General features: G+C 40.4%; 1 long non-coding RNA gene across 1 annotated transcript; it reads left to right on the plus strand.

Moving 5' to 3' along the window:
* Positions 1–16,483: 16,483 nt before the first annotated feature.
* Positions 16,484–18,619, plus strand: LOC141626728 (uncharacterized). The gene is made up of 3 exons (XR_012536318.1): positions 16,484–16,565; positions 16,659–16,731; positions 18,481–18,619. It is a non-coding gene; the product is annotated as an uncharacterized LOC141626728 (long non-coding RNA).
* The last annotated feature ends 375 nt before the right edge of the window (positions 18,620–18,994 follow it).

Below are 18,994 nucleotides of genomic sequence, written 5' to 3' on the forward strand. Positions count from 1 at the left end.
GATATAAAAGCTTGTGAGCCTTGTATATGGTAGTGATAGTGATGGTTAGTAGGTTGTAAAATTGTTGTAGTGGTTATCAAAATAGTATGGGAGTAAATGTGATAGATGGACGATTGAATGCTTCCGCGTGTGGTATAATTCATTGAGTAATCAAGTTAGTGTGTGGTAAGTGTTAGATGTATGATTAAAGTAATATGGTTAGAAGTTATTTCGTTGAAGTCATAATTGTATGCCTATAAGTGAATGAAATGTGTTAAGGGTGTGTATGAGAAAAAATTGAAAGTTTGGTCACTTGGTTGCATCATAATGGTTATACATTAAAAATGAAGAGTTGAATGAAGTAATGTATTTATTGGGTTGATACGTTGTACTTGTGTAGTAGTAATACGATGTGAATGAGTATGTTAATCTGTGCCGATATCCAAATTCATTTTGGATTCGACACGCGTTGCTGTTTTGCAGGAATCTCTAGTTAACCTTATATTTCCGACCATGTATCTAGCCTTACTTGACCGAGTACGAGCGATTACTAGACCGAGTAGACCTCATTCGATCTACTTAGGAAGCTATTACGTCGAGAAAGTTGGAATTTCCTGTGAAAACTCGACCAAGTAACTCCAACTCGATCGAGTGGAGGCCACTCGATCGAGTAACATACTTACTCGATCGAGTAAGTGCTAAAGTACCGGGGAAGTGCGGGTTAATATACCCTTTTCTAATTCTTTCTTCCTATTCATTCTTCTTTTTCGCAAACCCTAATCCCTAATTTCTTTCAAAATACTCTGATTCTTGTTGGTTTTGGTGCTTGGATTTGGTGATTTCTTTGCGTAATTAGTTCCTTGTACTTGCTAATCAATTAAGGTATGTATGTCTATCCTATTTTGATGTTTTAATTAGTTAGAAACATATAAGATGTTGGAAATTGTTGGAAAATCGATTTATATAAATTAAATCCTGCCTCTAATTGTTGCAATATGATCTGGATGCTTTCTTTTGATGATTATTGTTGATGGCTATGCAAAAATCGAATCAGAATAGGGGTTTATATGACTCGAATTTTCTAGGGTTTGGGAATTTGAATTGACTTTTGGTTGTCTTTTGTATGTAAAAGGATGAAAATTGGGTGATATATGTTATACACATCATGTCTATAGATGATTTTGATGAGTTTCCCTCAAAAAAAAAATTGCCTTAAAACTCCGTCTTAAAAGTGCCCCAAACTAAAATTCGTCTTACTTCTTGGTGAAATTTGTTGGTTGGTAAAGCTATTTTGTATGTCAAGTTTTCAAAATTAGTAGTTGTAATGTAAAAGACTGCCAAACTGATTACAACTTTTACAGCTGTAGAGACCGTCTGATGACTAGAATTGAGAATTTTACTTAAAATTTTTGGATTGATGGTGATAGTGTGTACCTAGTTGCTTCTTTCTATGATCATACATGAATTGCCTTGTATGTTTTTCATATATATATATGTGGTTGTATATTTAACTTATATGTTGAAATAGATGCCGAGACCAACAGTGGGAACCCGACAGAGCAAGAGAGGGAGGGCTTCTGAGCCCGAGGTAGAAGAGGGGAGTGGACCGGTAGTTCCGGCTGTACCCGAATACCCGTCTGTAGTCTTTGTAGATTTCACACAAAGGAAGAGGTTTGTGGCTTTGCAGAGCCGTAACATGAGACCCACCCGCTGTATAGACACGACCCTTCTGACTGACTTGGGGATTGAGACCGACGTTAGGCATATTTTCGAGACCTTGGGGATGACTGGGTTGTATCACCTCCGTAAGCACTCCTATGCCTTTTTGACTCTTGAGTTCATGAGCTCGTTTAAATACGAGGCGGTGGAACAAACTGTGGAGTTCCGCCTCATAAACACCAGCTTTGTCTTGACCATGGACCTGTTTGCTTCTCACCTTGGCCTTGCTAAACCCGCCAAGGGAGCTCTTCGGGATATACCATCGGAGTGTGGGGTTAGTAGTCTTATGCCTTGTCTTACTGGGAAACCAGCTCCTACTTCAAGTAACATGTTGATTATTGATGTTCAACATGTCACTTTGAAGATCTTCCTTCGTGCTTTGGCATGTCTTCTTTACGAGAGAAAGGATGTGAGTAAGTTGAACTCACATGAGTTGATGTTGTTGATGGCGTACCTTAACCCCGAGCGGTCTCAGAGAGTGACTGTAATACCCCGTATTTTTTTTATATAACCAATTAAACGGATATTATTATATATTAATTATTATACATATTATATTACTAATTAAGTCGAGTTAATATTGAGTCGATAATTTTGTTAAGTTATTTTACTTAACCCGCGTTGTATCGATATAAGTTAATTGTGACGGGTTTATAAGAATTCGAATTATGAGCTAACCCATCTGAGTTGGCCCATTAACTGTTCAGCCCATTTAACCCTAAGCCCAACTAAACCCTAACCCTAACCCTAATAATACCCTAACCAACCCGCCTCCCTCATTCCTTACTCCCTCAACCCGCCTCCTTTCTTCACCAACACCAAACACCAACTTTCACGCAAAACGAGAGAGAGAGAGTGAGCTTGGGGTGTTGGCGGCGCAGCAAGGAAGAGCTAGGGGCATTTGTCGACGACCGTGGGTGGCCATGGTGGCTGTGTGGTGGCGGAAAAAGGTAAGAGTTCAACCCCCTCCTCTGTTTTTCGCATTGATGTCGGGTTGTTGGGGGTTGTTTCGTGTCTTATAGAGGTAAGGCTGGTGGTTGTTGACGGGGTAAGGGAAATGGGTGATAAGTGACGAGTGTAGGGGTGGTGGTTAGGGTGGTTGTAGGTGGGGATAGTGGTTGTGAAAGGCGGCTTTGACAGGGGGTAGCAAACGGGTTTTAGCAGGGGATTTTCAGACGGGTTTAGATGGGTATGTTTGGGGTGGCGCCACCGTGGACTTGGGGGAGGTCGAAACGGTGGTGCCACTGTGTCTGGGTGCGTGGTTTGGCGGCGAGCATGACGGTGGTGGTTTGGCAGGGGTTAGGAAATGGTTGCGGTGGTTGTAGGTTGAGTATTAGAGGTGTTTGGTGAGGCGTGGTGGTGAACCAGGCCAAATGGCGACGCTGGTTTGACTCGCCGGCGGGAGTCGACCCTAGTGGGGGTGGTCGTTGGTGGCTGGGTCAGTGTGGGGGACTGGGCTGGTGGCTGACACGGCCTCGTGGTGGCGCGTGGGTGCGTGTGAGCGCGGGGGAAGGGGGCGATGTTGATGACGGGTTGCTTTAGTGTTGAAACGGGTTTTTGTCATTGTTTAATCATTAGAATTCGTTAAGTTATCGTATCCTTAATTAATTAATTTAATTCCGAGTTATTTAAATAATTAAAGACGGGTTTAAGTCGGGTCGTTGAGTTGTTCAATATTTGATTCGGGTTTCTTAAGCGTATAATTTGTTTAATCTTTATTTATCATATTAGTTATTTAACTTAAATTCCCGAGTCTTTTAAAATAATTTAAGTCGGGTTTTGAGTCGGGTTTGTTAAAAGAGAAAAGTTACTATATCGGGAAAGTTTCCATTTTAAGAAATTCTACTTTAGTCACCTTCTACTTTGGGAAGTTGGGTCAAATACTAATCGGGTTATTTTAGTTATCAGTTGGGCATAAGTTTGGTGTCGGGATTGTATTTCGGAAAGCTTCTATTTTGGGAGATTTCTATATTTAGTAGTTAGTAATTATAAATATTATAATTGTTTTAGGTGACGGATTCGTGAAGGATCGATAATCAAATTCATTGCTTTATTTTCGGGACTGCTTAAACTGCTTAATTGGATTTGCTGGCACTTTGAGGTAGGGAAATACACTTGACTTATTATCGTTGTTGTGGAATTGTGTTGACTTGATTCATGGTTGTTGATTTACGTTATGATTCATACATGGGAAGGTGATTAACTGATTTGATCGTATTGAGTATAATATCACAACAATTGGTAACCGGCATGATTTTGTGATTGATCAGTTCAATAATATATATATTGTGTTGCATTAATTTCTTTTGAGCATTCATATGCATTGGAGATGGAGGATGTTGTGGCGATGTGGTGTGGTGAAGATGATGTTGTGATAAGGCCCAGGCGGGTTCTGCAGGACTTGCCCTGGTGTCCTCAGCTGCGAGCTGGCAGATCGGCTACGGTCGATATATATAGTCTACCGGGGATCGGTATGGCTGGGTTGTCCGGGTTATGAGATGAGCTATGAGTTGAGATGGAGATGGAGGTGACGGAGGAGCATGCATATCATATTTTATTGTTTCATTGTTTTCCCTACTCAACCTCGTGGTTGACCCTGTGTATTCGTGAACACCTGTGACGATCCAAATCTTGGGGAGCAGACTTGACAGGTTTATGAGACAGGATGGGAGCTTGACGGGCGTGAGGCACTGGATCAGAAGACTTAGTAGCTAGACCATTATTTAGAAGTCTTTCACTTTTTTTTATATTAGTTCTTTGTAATTTGATGTAAAAGAGGTTTTGTAATAATTAAGTTAAAGTAATTGTATAATTTGCCTTGGAGTTTAATTTGTTATTCACTACCTCGGGAAACCGAGATGGTAACAGTCCGGTTTATTAGGGAATGTCTTGCTAAAGGCTCCTTCATAAATCGGGGTGTTACAAAGTGGTATCAGAGCAAACGATCCTCAGGCCTAAACCAATGAACCCAATGAACATAGGAAGAGTCTAAATAAAATGAACCCCGGGATAGAACTGTTAGGAGCACACTAAGGTAAGGTATGAGTTAGGGGCCCTCTCACACCGAACCAGCGGCCCTCTCAGTTTGACCTGGAAACCCTGAGTGCATATGAGAGAAAGGGTAGAAAAGTTGCTTGAGGTTGCGCATGAAATTCAAATATCGTTGCCTAAATATTAACTGATTGATATATTGATTATTGCATAATCGAGTTGATGTATACCTTGAGACCCATATATTCTAACCATTCTGCAGGACAACGCTACGGTAAGTATTTTGTATGAATGATGACGTGATCATATGATGTTGTGGAGATGAGAAATAAATTTTCGGGTTCAGGTTAATAATCAATGAAGTGTTGTGGTAGTCGTGAGCATGAAAATAATTGCGAGCCGATGATAGTTACCTAGGTGGATGTTGAATGATGTGCTGATAGTACTATTATGTCTAGTAATATGCGGTTATGTGATCCCAAAGCCATGCTAGTATAGTCTTGTGATAGTAATTAGAAACACTGTTAAATTGCAAGTTTATAGTCATAGCAATCGTGATTTAGATGTACAGAGTAGATCGAGATGCGAAGGGATTCTATGGGATAGATGTTTACGTAAGTACAGTGTGAGATTTAAGTTAGGAGGAGTTAGTAACGATAGTATGGTTGTAAGAGTTTGAAACATAGAAAATGAACGACTTAGTGCTGAAACTCGTTTTGTTTGATTTTACTCTTTAATTGAGCTTACTGCCATTCTTTCCCGTTTATTGCCTATGGATGAAAATTTTATGAGAGATAGCCTTGGGAGTTAGTGTTCATTTGGCGTTGGTTTCATGCTTATAGGATATACGGATTAGGAGTAATAAATATTTTAGTGGGCTGTGGTTAGGAAGTTTCTGTGCAGTGATGTTTGACCAACGATTTTGTAAAAATCCTCATTTAAATGGTATTAATAATTTTCGCATAATTCCAACTCCATCGATCAAAATATTCGCATATGTTTTCAAATTGATAAACCACGAAAATTCTTGGTGTCTCTATATTAAACGGTAAGTTTTGCAAACTGACCCAAGTTTTGGACCAATTGCTGTCACATGTTGTTTGGACCAACTGAGTTGTAAAATTCTTTAAAAATGAAATTCTTGTGCTTTAGACCTAATTCTTTTTCCCTGTGTTTTTAACTCTCCGTGTTTTATAAAAACAATATGAATCAAGTTTTAATCGAACGGTTATTTATTCGTGATCTTTGAAAGTTACAACGTGAAACATGACTTGTAAAATGTGTGTTCTAGGTTGAGTTTCATACAGTTGTGTGATTAATTCATGAGCCTTAGTAATGTGAACTTATAATGCTTTATATGACGATAGTAGCACGCATGTTCAGTAGTTATTTATCTTAACAAGTGATAAAATTAAAACTTAGCTGATAACATTGTTGGCATGATAGCATGAGTAAAATTGGATTGCTTAATTTGATTTTTAATCGAGGGTGAAATGTTTATACGAGTCCAGTTGTTTGCATACTTTTTTATACATTTGGCACGTTGTAATGTCTCCGGTGTGTGCATCATATTTGCATAGTGGTCGGATATATATAAATATAAAACTATATTGTCATATCTTGGTAAGTTGATGGCGTTAAAAGTTAATTGATTGTTCTAATATACACGCATGAATAATTATAATAATTATGTCTAAATGTTTACACATGGATGGTAGTAATGAGTATACTAAGTTGCTAGACATAATTGAAAGATATGATTGCTAAAATGTGAAACATATGTGGGATATGAAAGTGATGTTGTTGTTGTCATAGATCATATGTAGTTACTTTTATTGGGAAATATGTTTTCAGAATTGATATCGTGCAAACAATTTTTATAATTTAAAATATGAATTATGAGTATGTTGTTGATTGCTTAAATTCATCGACCCAATTCGTGACCTAAACCAGTGAGTGAGTAAATGGTTGTACGGACATGTCAATAAGATCCTGTGAGTGTGATGGATGGTAGTGGTAGATCTATTTTCTGCGATATGTTTGCAATGTGAGAAGTTCTTAAATTGTTTTGTTGATTTTACTCTCGCTCGTTCATAGTCTATAATTGATCATCAAATTTGTTTGGTGGTGAAACCGTGTAAACCTTGGTTCCTTTATTGTTGTTTTTTTAGTTTGGTGTTGTGTTTTTAAGTTAAGCATGAGCTAGTAATAAATGTTACTTGTTGACAATCAGTTAATTCCTTAATAAAACCTTGTTTCGACCTTAAGGTGAATGCGCAATCTATTATCATGTGTTCTTTCCTGTCACATGTGGTTGATAATGATTTTGTTGCATAGGTATATGAAAATTGAAAAGAGGTTACGAGGACGTAACCATGTTTCTAGTCGGGTAGGATTGTAAAATTTTAAGGTTTATGTTGCACTTGTTGTAGATCGTAGTTGGATCAAGTTGATATTTCGTTGTGGGGTACCTATGCAAATGAGTTATATACGTTTTGTTCCTACTTCTGTTAGTTGGTTGATGTGTAAAATGAGAGTGTAGTTAAACTACGGGTATTGAGTTATGAGTTGTGGGGCCTCTGTGCCGAGTTACGTTACGGTCCAGTGAGACCATGGTTATTGAGTTAATTGAGTTGATGTCGGAATTTAGATGGAAGATGACGGTGTTCTCAGGTGATTATTTAGTTGTTATATATTGGCGTTCTCAGGTAGTTATTAGTCGTAGTTAGTTGGGTTGAATAAAGACGAGTTAAACTTCGGGACGAAGTTTATTTTTTTAGGAGGGCAGAATGTAACATTTCGTGTTTGTTATGTTTAATTGATGTGTCAAAAGTGTGTGTTAACCGTGTTAGAAATGCGTGACGTCCGTATGTACGATATACAATACCCTTCTGATGTTGAGTACGGGAGCGAACTTCGGGACGAAGTTCATTTTAAGGGGGGAAGACTGTAATACCCCGTATTTTTTTTATATAACCAATTAAACGGATATTATTATATATTAATTATTATACATATTATATTACTAATTAAGTCGAGTTAATATTGAGTCGATAATTTCGTTAAGTTATTTTACTTAACCCGCGTTGTATCGATATAAGTTAATTGTGACGGTTTTATAAGAATTCGAATTATGAGCTAACCCATCTGAGTTGGCCCATTAACTGTTCAGCCCATTTAACCCTAAGCCCAACTAAACCCTAACCCTAACCCTAATAATACCTTAACCAACCCGCCTCCCTCATTCCTTACTCCCTCAACCCGCCTCCTTTCTTCACCAACACCAAACACCAGCTTTCACGCAAAACGAGAGAGAGAGAGTGAGCTTGGGGTGTTGGCGGCGCAGCAAGGAAGAGCTAGGGGCATTTGTCGACGACCGTGGGTGGCCATGGTGGCTGTGTGGTGGCAGAAAAAGGTAAGAGTTCAACGCCCTCCTCTGTTTTTCGCATTGATGTCGGGTTGTTGGGGGTTGTTTCGTGTCTTATAGAGGTAAGGCTGGTGGTTGTTGACGGGGTAAGGGAAATGGGTGATAAGTGACGAGTGTAGGGGTGGTGGTTAGGGTGGTTGTAGGTGGGGATAGTGGTTGTGAAAGGCGGCTTTGACAGGGGGTAGCAAACGGGTTTAAGCAGGGGATTTTCAGACGGGTTTAGATGGGTATGTTTGGGGTGGCGCCACCGTGGACTTGGGGGAGGTCGAAACGGTGGTGCCACTGTGTCTGGGTGCGTGGTTTGGCAGCGAGCATGACGGTGGTGGTTTGGCAGGGGTTAAGAAATGGTTGCGGTGGTTGTAGGTTGAGTATTAGAGGTGTTTGGTGAGGCGTGGTGGTGAACCAGGCCAAATGGCGGCGCTGGTTTGACTCGCCGGCGGGAGTCGACCCTAGTGGGGGTGGTCGTTGGTGGTGGGTCGGTGTGGGGGGACCTGGTTGGTGGCCGACACGGCCTCGTGGTGGCGCGTGGGTGCGTGTGAGCGCGGGGGAAGGAGGCGATGTTGATGACGGGTTGCTTTAGTGTTGAAACGGGTTTTTGTCATTGTTTAATCATTAGAATTCGTTAAGTTATCGTATCCTTAATTAATTAATTTAATTCCGAGTTATTTAAATAATTAAAGACGGGTTTAAGTCGGGTCGTTGAGTTGTTCAATATTTGATTCGGGTTTCTTAAGCGTATAATTTGTTTAATCTTTATTTATCATATTAGTTATTTAACTTAAATTCCCGAGTCTTTTAAAATAATTCAAGTCGGGTTTTGAGTCGGGTTTGTTAAAAGAGAAAAGTTACTATATCGGGAAAGTTTCCATTTTAAGAAATTCTACTTTAGTCACCTTCTACTTTGGGAAGTTGGGTCAAATACTAATCGGGTTATTTTAGTTATCAGTTGGGCATAAGTTTTATGTCGGGATTGTATTTCGGAAAGCTCCTATTTTGGGAGATTTCTATATTTAGTAGTTAGTAATTATAAATATTATAATTGTTTTAGGTGACGGATTCGTGAAGGATCGATAATCAAATTCATTGCTTTATTTTCGGGACTGCTTAAACTGCTTAATTGGATTTGCTGGCACTTTGAGGTAGGGAAATACACTTGACTTATTATCGTTGTTGTGGAATTGTGTTGACTTGATTCATGGTTGTTGATTTACGTTATGATTCGTACATGGGAAGGTGATTAACTGATTTGATCGTATTGAGTATAATATCACAACAATTGGTAACCGGCATGATTTTGTGATTGATCAGTTCAATAATATATATATTGTGTTGCATTAATTTCTTTTGAGCATTCATATGCATTGGAGATGGAGGATGTTGTGGTGATGTGGTGTGGTGAAGATGATGTTGTGATAAGGCCCGGGCGGGTTCTCGGACTTGCCCCGGTGTCCTCAACAAGAGCGGATCGGCTACGGTCGATATATATAGTCTACCGGGATCGGTATGGTTTGGGTTGTCCGGGTTATGAGATGAGCTATGAGTTGAGATGGAGATGGAGGTGACGGAGGAGCATGCATATCATATTTTATTGTTTCATTGTTTTCCCTACTCAACCTCATGGTTGACCCTGTGTATTCGTGAACACCGTGACGATCCAAATCTTGGGAGCGGACTTGACAGTTTATGAGACAGGATGGGAGCTTGACGGGCGTGAGGCACTTTGGATCGAAGACTTAGTAGCTAGACCATTATTTAGAAGACTTTCACTTTTTTTTATATTAGTTCTTTGTAATTTGATGTAAAAGAGGTTTTGTAATAATTAAGTTAAAGTAATTGTATAATTTGCCTTGGAGTTTAATTTGTTATTCACTACCTCGGGAAACCGAGATGGTAACAGTCCGGTTTATTAGGGAATGTCTTGCTAAAGGCTCCTTCATAAATCGGGGTGTTACAGTGACCTTTAGTGCCCCTGCCATGATGTGTGCCAGTTTAGCGCTCATGGCTTCTTCCAACACCCGCTTCCTGAGTTGTGGGGCCATTGCCACTCAGTTGGCAGAGAGACTGACATCCTTTGAGGCCTCCTTGGCCTATACTCCTTTGACCACCACAGTGCCTACCTTGGACCACGACTATTTCCTCGACCAGAAATGGTTGAGAACCTTGGGGGATGGTAGTTTGGCATGGAGGGTGTGGGGGTATGTGTAACACCCGCCCTTTTCGTATAATTTTTCATAAAGAAAAATAATATTTTCCCATTACTTTAACTAGTTAATTCCATTATGTTAATAAAGTAATTTAATTAAAGCTATAAGTTTTAAAGCTTACGTTTTATAAAAATATACGTCTTCGTCGGATAGAAATGATAATAGAAATAATAATAATAACTATTTTAATAATAAAGTTCCGTCTTAAATTATAGTAGGTTTAAGACGAATTTCCGTCTAGCAAAGACCGTCACATGCTCACATGTGAGTCTAGACTTATCTACTCTCGACCTATCCCGGGGCGACAACACACCCCTCAATTTTGGCACCCAACTAATATAATAATAATATTTTCACTCTCCCTCACACTCTCTGACCAACCATATCCCACCAACAACCCCCATTCATTTTCGAAATCCCTGGGTAAAAGAATAGAACACCTGCAAACAACCTGCATCTGTAAAAAAACAAAACTCAAAACAGGCTCAAAGAACCCATTAATGGCGACTTAAAATCCTAGATTTCTCGCTCAATTTTCGACCAAACTCAATAATTCTTGCACCATTCTTCTCCTTATCTCTTCCTTCATCTTTTAGGTAAGAAAGGCATAGCCTTGTGAAGTTCTCGTCTCGACCCGTCTCATAAATGTGACGTTTTTAAACTAACTCGGCTCTTATTACGGTTTTTAGGTGAAGACTTTGAGGACCCCGAAGGAAACTCGTTCATAATAGACCATTCCCTTGAAGATTGAAGAAAGTTAAGGTAACCGTGATAGGGATATATTTTCCCCACTTTTGACCGTTTTATTTGTATGGACCCTTATTTTTATTTCCGTTTTTCCTTCTGACGAATGTTAGTGACTCCCGCATGCTAAACTCTATCTACTAAATAAAAGTTTTAAAAACTTCACATTTTTCGCATATATTTAGTAGTTTACTTTCCGCTTTATCGCGGGGTGTCACAGTTGGTATCAGAGCCCTTTGTAGCTCCCGACGCACACACGTGTACCCCAACTTAAATTTTGAACTTGACCTTGAAATAATGAATGAGAGATGGGTAGAACTAAGGACCTAAGTTGGTAGTCTTCTTGTGTATGCTATTTGTTAAGTACTAACTCGTTTGACTCTCTTTGGTGCTTTAAGAAGATGGTGCGACCAAACAATGTGGAGAATACTATCTTGCAAGCCCTTACTCAAATTCTTCAAAATCAACAAAATGTCAATGTTCAAGCCCATCCCGCTCCACAAGTGGTAGATCATCAAGAAAGTTTTTCTTGGATTGCAAGTCAACTAGCAAGAAACAAGGCTAGGACCTATGGTGGTGAAGTGGATCCTATTGAACTTTCCGAGTGGTTTCGTGACATGGAGAAGAATTTCTCTCTTTATGATGTTCAAGATCGAGACAAAGTGAAGCTTGCCTCTCATTTCCTTGTGAAGGAGGCCGATAGGTGGTGGACTATTACCGGACCTTCCGTCACTCAAGACCCCACCTTTGATTTGGAACCGTTTCAAGACTCTTGTGGAAACTCGTTTCTACCCTAAGGAACTCAAGCAACAAAAATTGAAGGAGTTCATCGATTTCAAGCAAGGAGGCCTATCCGTTCAAGCTTTCACCAACAAATTCAATGATCTTGCTCACTTTGCCCCAAAGTTTGTGAAAGATGAAGATGAACGTGTCTACTTCTACCGAAGAAAGTTGAATCCCAAGTTGGAAAGTATGGTGAGAAGAGACTCCACAACCTTTGTGGCGGTCTATGATGATGCTCTTTGGGCCGAAAATTCCTTGAAGGCTATTGATAATGATGCCAAGACTCGTTCCCACTCTACTTCTTACCGTCCCAACTTTCATGGCAAGAGACCCTTTGTGCCTTCTCCTTCACAAAAAAATCCTAACAAGAGGTTTGTACCAAGAGCACAAGAACCAAGAGTGCAAGAACCAAGGAGGCAAGAGCCTAGTGGGCAAGTTTCCCAATCAAGCAACAACAACCTCAATTTGGAGAAAGCTCGCAAGTGCTTCAATTGTAAGCAAGCCGTTCACCCCGGAGTTGGATGCTACAATCGACCTTTGAATTGCTACATTTGTAAGAAGCCCGGACATCGTGCCAATGCTTGTCCCGAGAAGAAGGATGATCCTACTCCTAAAGCCAAGCCAAGAGGAACCATCTTTGTCATGAGTCGTGCCGAAGCCGCCGCTCATCCCGACATCATTACGGGTATGTTCTCAATTTTTGATCAACCATGCCTTATACTTTTCGATACTCAAGCGCATCTTTATCTTTTATTTTTTCCAAGTTTTCGGAAAAGTTAGCTCTTGAGCCCATACCTAGTGAGGATACCCCTATATCCTTACCTTCCGGAGAAATCATTTCATGCTCCTACTTCTTTCCCGATGTCCCTATCATAATTTCGGGAAATCTTTTCCCCGCTAACCTACTTCGTTTTCCACTTGAGGAATTCGATGTGATTTTGGGTATAAATTGGTTGTCCAAGTATGATGCAAGATTCGAGTGTAGAGATCAAAAGATTCGCCTCAAAAGTCCGCTAGGAACCCGTGTATCCTATAAAGGAGTTCGTTCTCAAGAAGGTGTGAAGTTGATTTCCGCGTTGAAGTTGATGAGTATGGAGAGGAAAGGTCACCAAGTCTTTTTATGTGTCGTGACTTCTACTTCTTCTCCTTTGCCGAAGCTTGAAGAAGTACCCGTAGTGTGTGAGTTCGCCGATGTTTTTCCCGAGGAGTTGCCCGGGATACCTCCCGAGCGTGATGTCGAATTTTCTATCGACCTTGTGCCCGGAACCGGACCGATTGCTAAAGCTCCTTACCGTATGGCTCCAACCGAACTTAAAGAGTTAAGGAAGAAACTTGATGAGATGATTGAGAAAGGATTTATTCGACCTAGTGCCTCACCTTGGGGTGCTCCCGTTCTCTTTGTGAAGAAGAAAGATGGATCCATGAGACTTTGTATCGATTATCGTGAGCTTAACCGTGCTACTATCAAGAACAAGTACCCTCTACCAAGGATTGAAGATTTGTTCGATCAACTCAAGGGTGCCTCTACATTCTCCAAGATTGATCTAAGATCCGGTTATCATCAAATTCCCGTTCGTGATTCCGATATTCCAAAAACCGCCTTTAGCACGAGATATGGACATTTCGAGTTTAAGGTGATGCCCTTTGGTTTAACCAATGCCCCCGCTATCTTCATGGACCAAATGAACCGAACTTTTAGTGAGTTCTTGGACAAGTGTGTTGTGGTCTTCATCGACGATATTCTCATCTTTTCTAAATCCGAGGAAGAGCATGCCGATCATCTTCGTACCATCTTAGAGATTCTTCGTCGTCAAAAGTGGTTTGCCAAATTTTCCAAGTGTGAATTTTGGTTGTCTAGGGTGTCATTTCTTGGTCATGTGATATCTAAGGAAGGTGTTATGGTGGATCCTTCGAAGATTGAAGCCGTGATGGAATGGAAGAGCCCGACCAATGTTGGTGAGATCCGTAGTTTCTTGGGTTTGGCGGGTTATTACTGTCGCTTTGTAAAGGACTTTTCTAAGCTTGCTAGACCGATGACTCAACTTTTGAAGAAAGAGACCAAATTCTTGTGGACCGAAGCTTGTGAAGTAGCGTTTCAATAGTTGAAGAGAAGATTGACTACCGCTCCCGTGTTGACCTTACCCGAGGATGGAGTGGACTTTGATGTGTTTTGTGATGCTTCTAAGATGGGTTTAGGTCGTGTTCTCATGCAAAATAGGAAGGTTGTTGCTTATGCTTCGCGACAATTGAGAGTTCATGAAGTGAACTACCCTACCCACGATCTTGAGTTAGCCGCCGTTGTTCATGCCTTAAAGATGTGGAGACACTACCTCATTGGAGTCCATTGCCGTATTTACACCGATCATAAGAGTTTGAGGTATATTTTCACCCAAAAGGAGTTGAATATGAGACAACGCCGTTGGTTGGAATTAGTGAATGACTATGATTTGGAGTTGTTGTATCACGAAGGAAAGGCAAATGTGGTTGCCGATGCTCTTAGTAGAAAGTCAATTCACTCCTTGAGTGCCATCCATGTGCTTCCCGATGACCTTTGTGCCGAGTTTCGTAAGTTAAGTTTGCAAATAGTGGAAAGTGGCTTTGATTACCTTGGTGCTATGGTTGCCGAACCCGTTATTCTTCGTGAGATCCGTGATAACCTTGTGGATGATGCTACTTTCAAAAGATTCCAAGCCAAGCTTCTTGAAGGGAAAGCTAAAGATTGTGAGATTGATGCTAGTGGATACCTTCGTTACCAAAGCCGCATGTATGTCCCCGATGCCAGTAACTTGAGAAGGAGAGTTCTTGATGAAGCCCATCTATCCCCTTATTCAATCCACCCTGGAGGAGATAAGATGTATAAGGATTTGAAGCTTCAATTTTGGTGGCCTAACATGAATAATGACATTGTGACTTATGTTGGGAAATGCCTCACTTGTCAACAAGTGAAGATTGAGCATAAGAGACCCGGAGGTTTGCTACAACCCTTGGATGTGCCTTTATGGAAATGGGAATCTATCTCTATGGATTTTGTTATGGCCTTGCCTAAGACCGTTGGTGGAAAGGATGCCGTATGGGTGATTGTGGATAGATTGACCAAGTGTGCTAGGTTCATTCCCATTAAAGAGACTTGGAGTTTAGATAGGCTTGCTAGTGCCTATGTTGAGGAGATTGTTCGTTACCATGGTGTCCCTAAGGAGATCGTGTCGGATCGTGACCCAAGATTTTGTTCAAGATTTTGGAAGGCTTTACAAGATGCTATGGGTAGTAGGTTGTTGATGAGTACCGCTTTTCATGCCGCTACCGATGGTCAAACCGAAAGGACGATTCAAACTCTTGAAGATTTGTTGCGTGCTTGTGTCCTTGATTTCCATATTAGTTGGGAGAAGAGCCTACCTTTGGTGGAATTTTCCTACAATAATAGTTACCATGCCTCTATCAAGATGGCTCCTTATGAAGCTTTATATGGAAGAAAGTGCCGTAGCCCGATTTGTTGGGATCAAGCAAGTGATGTTCGTGATCTAGGACCCGACAAGCTAGCTGAAACAATTGACCAAGTGAAGATCATCCGAGAAAGAATGAAAGCCGCCCAAGATCGCCAAAAGTCTTATGCCGATGTTCGCCGTCGACCCTTGGAGTTTGAAATTGGTGATAAAGTGTTCTTGAAGGTTTCTCCTATGAAAGGAGTAAAGAGATTTGGAGTTAAAGGGAAGTTGAGCCCAAAGTACATTGGACCTTATGATGTGGTGAAAAGGATTGGTGTCGTGGCTTACAAATTGGATTTGCCCCCGAGTTTGGGTAAAGTTCATGATGTGTTCCATGTATCTCAACTTAGGAAGTACATTAGTGACCCGAGTCATGTGTTGCAAAATGAAATTCCCGAGCTTGAGCCTAGTCTTTCTTTCGAAGAGAGACCGATTCGCATTTTGGATAAGAAAGACAAAAAGTTGAGGAGTAAAGTTGTCCCCTTATTGAAAGTTTTATGGAAGTGCGGTGGCGTGGAGGAAGTGACTTGGGAACCGGAAGCCTCTATGCGTATCAAGTACCCGGAATTATTTTCTTAAGGTAATTATTCTTACTTCAAGTTTCGAGGACGAAACTTTTTAAAAGGAGGGGTAATTGTAACACCCGCCCTTTTCGTATAATTTTTCATAAAGAAAAATAATATTTTCCCATTACTTTAACTAGTTAATTCCATTATGTTAATAAAGTAATTTAATTAAAGCTATAAGTTTTAAAGCTTACGTTTTATAAAAATATACGTCTTCGTCGGATAGAAATGATAATAGTAATAATAATAATAACTATTTTAATAATAAAGTTCCGTCTTAAATTATAGTAGGTTTAAGACGAATTTCCGTCTAGCAAAGACCGTCACATGCTCACATGTGAGTCTAGACTTATCTACTCTCGACCTATCCCGGGGCGACAACACACCCCTCAATTTTGGCACCCAACTAATATAATAATAATATTTTCACTCTCCCTCACACTCTCTGACCAACCATATCCCACCAACAACCCCCATTCATTTTCGAAATCCCTGGGTAAAAGAATAAAACACCTGCAAACAACCTGCATCTGTAAAAAAACAAAACTCAAAACAGGCTCAAAGAACCCATTAATGGCGACTTAAAATCCTAGATTTCTCGCTCAATTTTCGACCAAACTCAATAATTCTTGCACCATTCTTCTCCTTATCTCTTCCTTCATCTTTTAAGGTAAGAAAGGCATAGCCTTGTGAAGTTCTCGTCTCGACCCGTCTCATAAATGTGACGTTTTTAAACTAACTCGGCTCTTATTACGGTTTTTAGGTGAAGACTTTGAGGACCCCGAAGGAAACTCGTTCATAATAGACCATTCCCTTGAAGATTGAAGAAAGTTAAGGTAACCGTGATAGGTTACTCGACAAACGTCGGGAAACTCCGCCCCTTTCTACTCGTTTTTGCCTTATTTTTCGCAAAGTTGAAGTCTTTATGTGCTTCCCCATAGATGGAGTTGATTTTGTTGTGTTTGTGCTCATTTTTCATGGTTGTTTGGACCCCTTTTGGTCCGTTTTCTTGCTGAGTTCGGGTAAGGGGAAGAAGTCGAGTTCTCTGTTCTGCCACGGTCCTTTTTTTTTCTGTCGAAATTCTGTTGCACTTCCGTCCTACTGCTACTCTCAAGGTCATTCTTGAGTTGAGTTCAAATGGACTGCTAGGAACCTGTTTTTGTTGTGAATGTCGTCATCCTACCCCTGTTTTGTGACGGATACCTCTGTCTCTCGGGCCTGTTTTCCCATACCTGAACCGTCATGCTCGTACTTTACCTATGCACTCGTTATTCTCCTCCTTATTTCGACTGTAATGTGCGCTGTGGTCTCGTTTATTTGGGTAGTAACACCGCTGAATGTCGTCTGCAATTGTTGGAAATCTGAAAGTGCAGGGAGTGTAGTCGGCTGTTGTGATGAATGGTATAGGTGTGTCTATGTATACTCGATTTTTACCGCTTGGAAAACTCGAGTTTGGACCGTCAAGTAGGAGCCGCGCATTCTTTGTTTCCCTGTATGATTTCATTGAACGAAATTCCCTGCTCACCCACTGCTTTCCTGTATGTCGTGAATGCTGCTGATGCCATTCCTTTCTTATTTTTATTTTTATTTTATTTTATTTTTATGTTTTTATTTTGTGGTTATTGGTGTTGGGCTCAAATTGTGATCACTTTTGGACCCACTTCTCTATTTTACATGGACTCAAATTCTTGATGGTTGTGGGCTCACCATTCCTAAGTTTTTGGGCTCAATTTGTCATTTGTGTTGGATTGTTTGTATTTCGTAAATTTCCACATGACGTAAATTATCCATTACCACATGTTATATTTTATTTATTTTATTTAACCGACAAGTATAAATATAAAATGAAATGTTTATTTTATATGTTCAAATATGAAAAGACGATTATAAATAATTACCTGTATGAGTCGTATTCTTGTAGAAATGCCATGATACTATCATATATGCATTTTTTTCATTTACGCCCTACTTGTCTTTGTTTTTCAAGTACGGGTTTGGCTTTGCTGTCTTTGTTCGCAAGTATGGTTTTGGCCACTTGTCTTTGTCTTTGGCAAGTGAGTCATATCTTAGTCTTTCCGCCACTTTCGTCTTTGTTCCGCGATTGGGGTACTCGGTCTCTATTAGGAGTCGAGTCTTGGGTGCGTGCTGTGCTGGCGCACGTCGAATCGGGATGTACACCCGAGAATCTGCAGATTTAGACTAGGACCGTATCATTTTCGTAGTCCTACCCGGGGAAATTATAGTCTAAGAGTAGTAAATGTTAGCATTTTGGATGGTTATATTGGTCATATCTCCTTGAATTACGTGCTCATGTTTAAGTGGTCTTTATCTTGCCTTCTTACATTTTCCTCCATTATTTGACATTGTTTATGTTTTGCTTACTTGCCTATCTTACTCCTTCTCCTTATTCTTGAATCTTTGAACATGTAAGATCATATGCTTAGTTACAATTCAGCTTACCCTTATCTTACTTAATCTGATCATTTGTTTATGTGCTTTGTCATGTTCATCTTGATGTTTTGTGGCTGGGAGAACCTTGAGTTACTCCCCACTGACTGTGGCTTTCATGTTTACATGAATGACAGGTTGGTGAAGATGCTTATATGGGGTTTGACGTGTGAGCTAGCGAGTACCCCGGACTTTTAGATTTCCTATTTACCGCTTAGACTCACCTATTTCTTTATGTCATTCGAGGGATATATTTTCCCCACTTTTGACCGTTTTATTTGTATGGACCCTTATTTTTATTTCCGTTTTTCCTTCTGACGAATGTTAGTGACTCCCGCATGCTAAACTCTATCTACTAAATAAAAGTTTTAAAAACTTCACATTTTTCGCATATATTTAGTAGTTTACTTTCCGCTTTATTGCGGGGTGTCACAGTATGAGTTGGATGTGGATACCAGCCCCAGAGCACCTCCCAGTGACAGAGCCTTTACCCACGGCAGTGGTATCTGCCGACTCTGACGAGGATGAGGAGGGGGAGGGGCGTCCTGCGAGGCAGACGTACCTCATTGACCCATAGATTCTTCAGGTTATGCCCTAGCCAAGGAAAGGGGAGAATGTGGGAGCGGAGGAGGACCGACCTAGAGTGGGGAG

This window comes from Silene latifolia, chromosome Y, assembly GCF_048544455.1.
Source record: "Silene latifolia isolate original U9 population chromosome Y, ASM4854445v1, whole genome shotgun sequence".
Taxonomy (NCBI): Eukaryota; Viridiplantae; Streptophyta; class Magnoliopsida; order Caryophyllales; family Caryophyllaceae; genus Silene; species Silene latifolia.